The sequence below is a fragment of the Littorina saxatilis genome, unplaced genomic scaffold, assembly GCF_037325665.1.
Source record: "Littorina saxatilis isolate snail1 unplaced genomic scaffold, US_GU_Lsax_2.0 scaffold_188, whole genome shotgun sequence".
Lineage (NCBI taxonomy): Eukaryota > Metazoa > Mollusca > Gastropoda > Littorinimorpha > Littorinidae > Littorina > Littorina saxatilis.
The window spans coordinates 125001-130964 of NW_027125801.1; the positions used below are offsets into that span (position 1 = coordinate 125001).

The 5964-nt window shown below is 40.2% G+C and overlaps 1 long non-coding RNA gene across 1 annotated transcript; it reads right to left on the minus strand.

The window, feature by feature from the left end:
- Window positions 1-1245: 1245 nt before the first annotated feature.
- Window positions 1246-3720, minus strand: LOC138954262 (uncharacterized). Its single transcript, XR_011451776.1, has 2 exons — window positions 3527-3720; window positions 1246-3213 (listed from the first exon to the last, which is right to left on the minus strand). It is a non-coding gene; the product is annotated as an uncharacterized lncRNA (long non-coding RNA).
- Between the last annotated feature and the right edge of the window lie 2244 nt (window positions 3721-5964).

Genomic DNA, 5964 nt, shown 5'->3' on the forward strand with positions numbered 1-5964 from the left:
GAAAATGTAAAAATATGAAACTCATGCAAAGGTGACATGCGACTCATTTCGTGGTGGAGGGTCACGTATACACTTCCGTATACGAAAGTACAACTAGGGTGATGCATGACTGATTATGTACCAGACAGTCTGCGTTGCATGGATGAGCACATCAATCCTCATATTTTTATTAGCACAGTGAAAGTTATTATGTCACTGATTGTCTAATCAGGAGAGGAAAATGATAAACTATGACAGTCGTGATGATCTAATGACTCATACTGATGAACAAATAATAACGTAATTTAGACATATTTAACGTGACGAGTTTTCAACAAACATAAGAAAGTAAGCGCTCTAAAATGCATACGACATATTTAATAAGTTGAAATTATGCATAACCAGTCGCGCGGCACATGAGAGAATAACAAATATTGAAATTAACAAGAGACTTTCGTCCTTGATATTTTACTTTTTGGTTGATATTAACAAGTAGAATTTCCTTCCTCATACAGATTTCAGCGGCCAGCTCGAACTTTAAAGGGACAAAACACAAAGTTATGAAAACATGTGCACTGTAGACACATTTTTCCTGTCTGTACAATCAAATGTTTACTGGCAGTTGTTATGGTTAGGTAGCCTAAACATCTTGTATCTGTGTTTAGGGGTATAGCTGCCATGGTGTCCTTGCTATACAACTGACAGTGACAGGTCTATTACAATTTGTCTAGAACGGCTCGACATTGATGTCAAAACGAATTCGAAGTGCCTGCAGGGTTGACAAACTGTTCTTAAAAAGGTGAAATTGTTTTTCTTCATTTACTCCGAGTATCACTTTAACATTAAACACGGAGCCTTTTTAACCACACAAAATGCAAATAAAGACAATATTTCATCACAAAAGTGTGGCGGCAGGTCCCAATCTGACAAGTGTAGCAGTAAAGTAAGAGTATATGTACGTGTATGCTTGCTTCTTTTTTGGCTTCCGTGTTTACAATGCTATGTCTGTCAAAGATTTTAACACTGAGCACTCGGCTTGAAGATGCATTAATTCGTTTACTTTTTCAATTTTGTTAATTTCATGTACTTTATAACCAAAAAGCAATCTTGTTCACTCAATATAACGTGTTTACCTAAATCGTCTGTTTAAAGTCACAACCACACATCTCAATTTTAGCCATTTTGAGTAATGCTCAATTGAAATGTTCAGCCACACTCCAAAATTCCAGTTTTTCAAATAAATACACAAGATTCCGCACATTGGTAGATATTTGTGCATTTTTATTACTGATACAGTTTTTTTTTGAAAATGTGTACAAGAAAGATGCACAATATACATTTAAAACTTATATTTGGTTCTGGTTCTGAGAAGACAGCATGAACAATGAGTTGTTGTTATGCCACAAGCAAACACGTCCCCGTTGTAGGGTTGTGGCTTTTCTGTGAGCACCCAGCTGAGATCAGGCAGTTATGCCACAAGCAAACACCTCCCCGTTGTAGGGTTGTGGCTTTTCTGTGAGCACCCAGCTGAGATCAGGCTGTTATGCTACAAGCAAATACCTCCCCGTTGTAGGGTTCTGCTTTTCTGTGAGCACCCAGCTGAGATCAGTCAGTCAGGCCACAACCAAGTATCTCCCAGTTGTAGGGTTGTGGCTTTCTGTGAGCACCCAGCTGAGATCAGTCAGTCAGGCCACAACCAAGTATCTCCCCGTTGTAGGGTTGTGGCTTTCAGAATTGTATCTCACTGGTTTCTGGTAAATAGGATACTGGTGTAGAGAAATATGATTGTGGTATGAGCAGAATACTGATTAATTTGGGGGTGGTAACAACAACATTACAATGAGTCGATGAAGGCTTGTGGGCTTTATATTTCATTTCCACGGATCGGACTGTCATTGACAGCGTCAGAACCTAACACGAGACAGTTGCAGGGTTATGGTTGCAAACTTTACTTTGATTATAAGCAACTTTTGGGGCAATAACCAAGCACTGGCTTTGGGGTAACCCTTCGGTTTTTGTGTAGGGTTCAAAATATCAAACCGTTTCGGTACTCAACTTGTGAAACCTATTATTCCAAGTATTTGCACTCCCAAGACAACATTCATACCTGACATTCACAATGTATTCAGACATTATACCAAAATCTGGTAAGGGTTCTGGTTGTAAACTGTGTACCAGTGTTTGCGCATTAATAGCATGCTGTTAGTACATGTTTTGTCAGTATGTACAGTAATAATCTAAAGTGGTCAGTAAATACAAACAGGTGAAAAAAATGACCGCTTACCTGGATACACACTGATTATCCGATGTGAATGGTTATTTTCTTCACAGGCACAACACAAGTCACTCACAGTTATTTTGCAGGAAGAAAACATGTCAAATATAGGCACAAGACAATATGATTCCGAAAGTTTAACTGACGTTAATTTGAAATCAAGTAGTTCACAGATAGAAATTCAAGTTCAATTGACACAAAATGTGTTTGGCATTGAGGGTGAGATGTCCACAATACTCTGGTGTCGACGGCTTGAAAATATTTTCACCCTTCTTTTGCTGTAGTCTGCAAGTACCAAGGGCAAGAGCTCATTGCGGCACGGTTGGCCTAGTGGTAAGGCGTCCGCCCCGTGATCGGGAGGTCGTGGGTTCGAACCCCGGCCGGGTCATACCTAAGACTTTAAAATTGGCAATCTAGTGGCTGCTCCGCCTGGCGTCTGGCATTATGGGGTTAGTGCTAGGACTGGTTGGTCCGGCGTCAGAATAATGTGACTGGGTGAGACATGAAGCCTGTGCTGCGACTTCTGTCTTGTGTGTGGCGCACGTTAAATGTCAAAGCAGCACCGCCCTGATGTGGCCCTTCGTGGTCGGCTGGGCGTTAAGCAAAAACAAACAAACAAAGAGGTCATTGGCTGCTGTGTTCCAAACACCACCTTCCTACATGGCATAAATCTGTGCGAGGGCTTCGTCAGTCATAGTGCAGGTGAAGAAGCTGATGTCATGTTGAATGTTTCGCCTGAGGTGCTGACACAGAGCTGCCCTCAAGGAAACAGTATCATGAGGTTGCAGATGCAGAGACGCTGCTTTGAAGAAACAGTTCCCGTCTGCGTAAACTGGGCACTTTTCCATCCCATTGTTGGTCAGATGGCGATTAAGACGCTTGTTGTGAAGACGGACCTTGTAGTGAGTGTTGGCTGTGACTCTCTCCAATTGCAGCAGCAAGCCCCTCGTTATCGCCACCTGTACATAAAGAATTAAATTAATCTTTAAATTCCAGCTGGAATAATGCAAGCAAGCAAGTTCTGTCATTCACTGCTGGACAAAACAAGCTGTATTAACAAATATGTGCTCTTCGTCATCTTTTCTGCTGCTTGGTCAACTTTACCACAATAAATAAAATGCTTGCACATAAACAATACCTGTATTCCATCTGTTATTGTTGAAACAAATTACTGATAATTATATATGTTCAGCTCCCCAAACAAAAATGTTAATTTGGCGTAAATTAAAGCACCTTCTGAGAAATACGCCTTTGAAAAAAATGCAGCAATACCTGTACTTTGTGATGGCAAAGGGTCTGCAGTGTCAGTGATGATGTTGACAAAAATGTCCTCGTCACACTCTGACCATGTGTCCTCATCCATTGTTTTTTTAGGTAGGTTCAGCAAATGCCTAGACCACAAAGAAAAACATCAAATAAAATCAAATCAAGGTTGGTTTGTGTGTGTGTGTGTGTGTGTGTGTGTGTGTGTGTGTGTGTGTGTGTGTGTGTGTGTGTGTGTGTATGTGTGTGTGTGTGAAGAAAACAAGAAAAGCAATTGTCTTAAACCTGAATATCTGAGAGAGAAAGTAAATATTTTCCCTGGGTAAGATACTCAGCTGGCAGTCATCAATTCCTTTTGAATTAGGATAGACAAACAGGAGTGAGAGAGAGAGAGAGAGAGAGAGAGAGAGAGAGAGAGAGAGAGAAAGAGAGAGAGAGAATGAGAAAGAGTGGGAGAGGGAGAGATAGATAGAGAGATAGATAGTGAGAGAGAGAAAGAGTGGGAGGGAGACTGAGAGAAAGAGAGAGAGAGAGATAGTGAGAGATCGAGAGAGAAAGAGAGGGAGAGAGAGAGATAGATAGTGAGAGAGAGAGAGAGAAAGAGAGAGAGATAGTGAGAGAAAGAGAGAGAGAGATAGTGAGAGAGAGAGAGAGAGAGAGAGAGAGAGAGAGAGAGAGAAAGAGTGATAAAGAGTGAGAGAGGGAGAGAGAAGTGTTAATCAAAAACAGATATACATCTCCTTTCTGGAAGTTTCATGTTTTTACCATTTAATACACTGACACTGACAGACATTAATTTAAAATAGCCCACCCTGATATGGCCCTTAGTGGTCGGCTGGGCGTTAAGCAAACAAACAAACAGATTTAAAATAGCATTTCAGTAAAGTAAGTGTAACATTACTTGACAAAAAGGTTCCTACACAAGTGCAAAGTGTATAGGATTGATCACCGCTCTTCATCGGGTGAGAAATGAAATAGACTATTAATCAATCATTACATTGTTTCTAGGCTAGACATCACAATGTGAACATTTCACATGTCAACCATAATGATTACTAACTGACACGTGTACTGACAGTATCAACACTTTTATCAACATTTAACTGAAGTTAACATTCATTTAACTGATACTTACCACAAGAAGAAGTGTAAATCTGAAGTTTCTCCACAATAGTCCCAAGTCAGTCTTTCCTCAAGAAAATTCCAGAGCAAAGTGAAATTGTACACAGCAGTATTCTGATAGTCATTCTGATGTTAATTGTATCTGTTGCGTGGGAAGTTCCCTTATCCTGGACTCACAGAGCAATTCCAGATGTTGGGTTGTAAGCTTCCCACTCCTTGCTGACAGCTGACTGCTCTCAAAGCAAGAAGCAGGCTCTGGCACTATGACCCCTTTTTACCACCAGAGCATGCCCCTCCTAGCCGGTGTAGCTATAACCACAGGGTGTTATCAGGCACTTGTTGCACTGTGACGGGTGGAGGGGTGAGAGTTTATCCCATTTCACCAAAGCCACAAGCCTGTGCTGGTGAAACATAGGCTTGTGGCTGGGCACTGACACGCTGTAACCCATGCCTTCAGTTCAAAATCAAAACAGCGTGCTTCTGTGTGTGTGGTTGTGACTTTGAAAGGCAGAGGGTGAAAGCTTAGCGCATAAACCAAATATCCTCTATAACTCAGATGTTATGTCATATTTTTGACTCAGAAAAATACCATTGTAATAGTTATACTACGCTCTATCAGAAAATATAAAATTTGAAAAATCAAATATTTTGAGATATATGGTTGTGGCTTTAAACAGACGAAATAAATAAATATGTAAATCTGAACATTTAACCACATAGGTCTCAACTTCATACACTTCCCAAAATAAATGCTCCATAAAATCAATATTTTCACAATAATCTTTAATCTTCATTTTATTTAACAAAATATTTGTGGGATACACGTTGTGCAACATCATCCAATGTAATAATATTGATAGTTCTTCTTCTGTACAATTACGTGCCAACATCCAATAATTGTTATCAAGTTAAATTTGATATTAATTTTGACTTAGCAGCAGAGGGCACCGTATTTTCAGCCGTCAAAAGCAAGTGGCGAAAATCCCACGGCGAGACCGGCTGCATGTTCGTCGCTGGCTGCGTGTTATTTTGTTCGCTGTCTCGCGGCTTGCTTCCTCGCGCGCTGCACAAAGCTGTTAATGGCCCAATATTCAAACTGCCTATAAACATTATGCTCCACCTTCTCACAAATCTGTGGATAGGGAATACATTCATTTCCAACCCATGTATTCTTAACATATATACAATGCCAGCTTGAATCCAATGTTTAAAAAAAAAAGCGTATTACTTCTGTACACAATAGTCGGGTTATCAAATACACTTTCATTCAAACAGGTAACACGCTCGCTCACAACATGCGTTCTATTTTCTAACCATTTATTCAA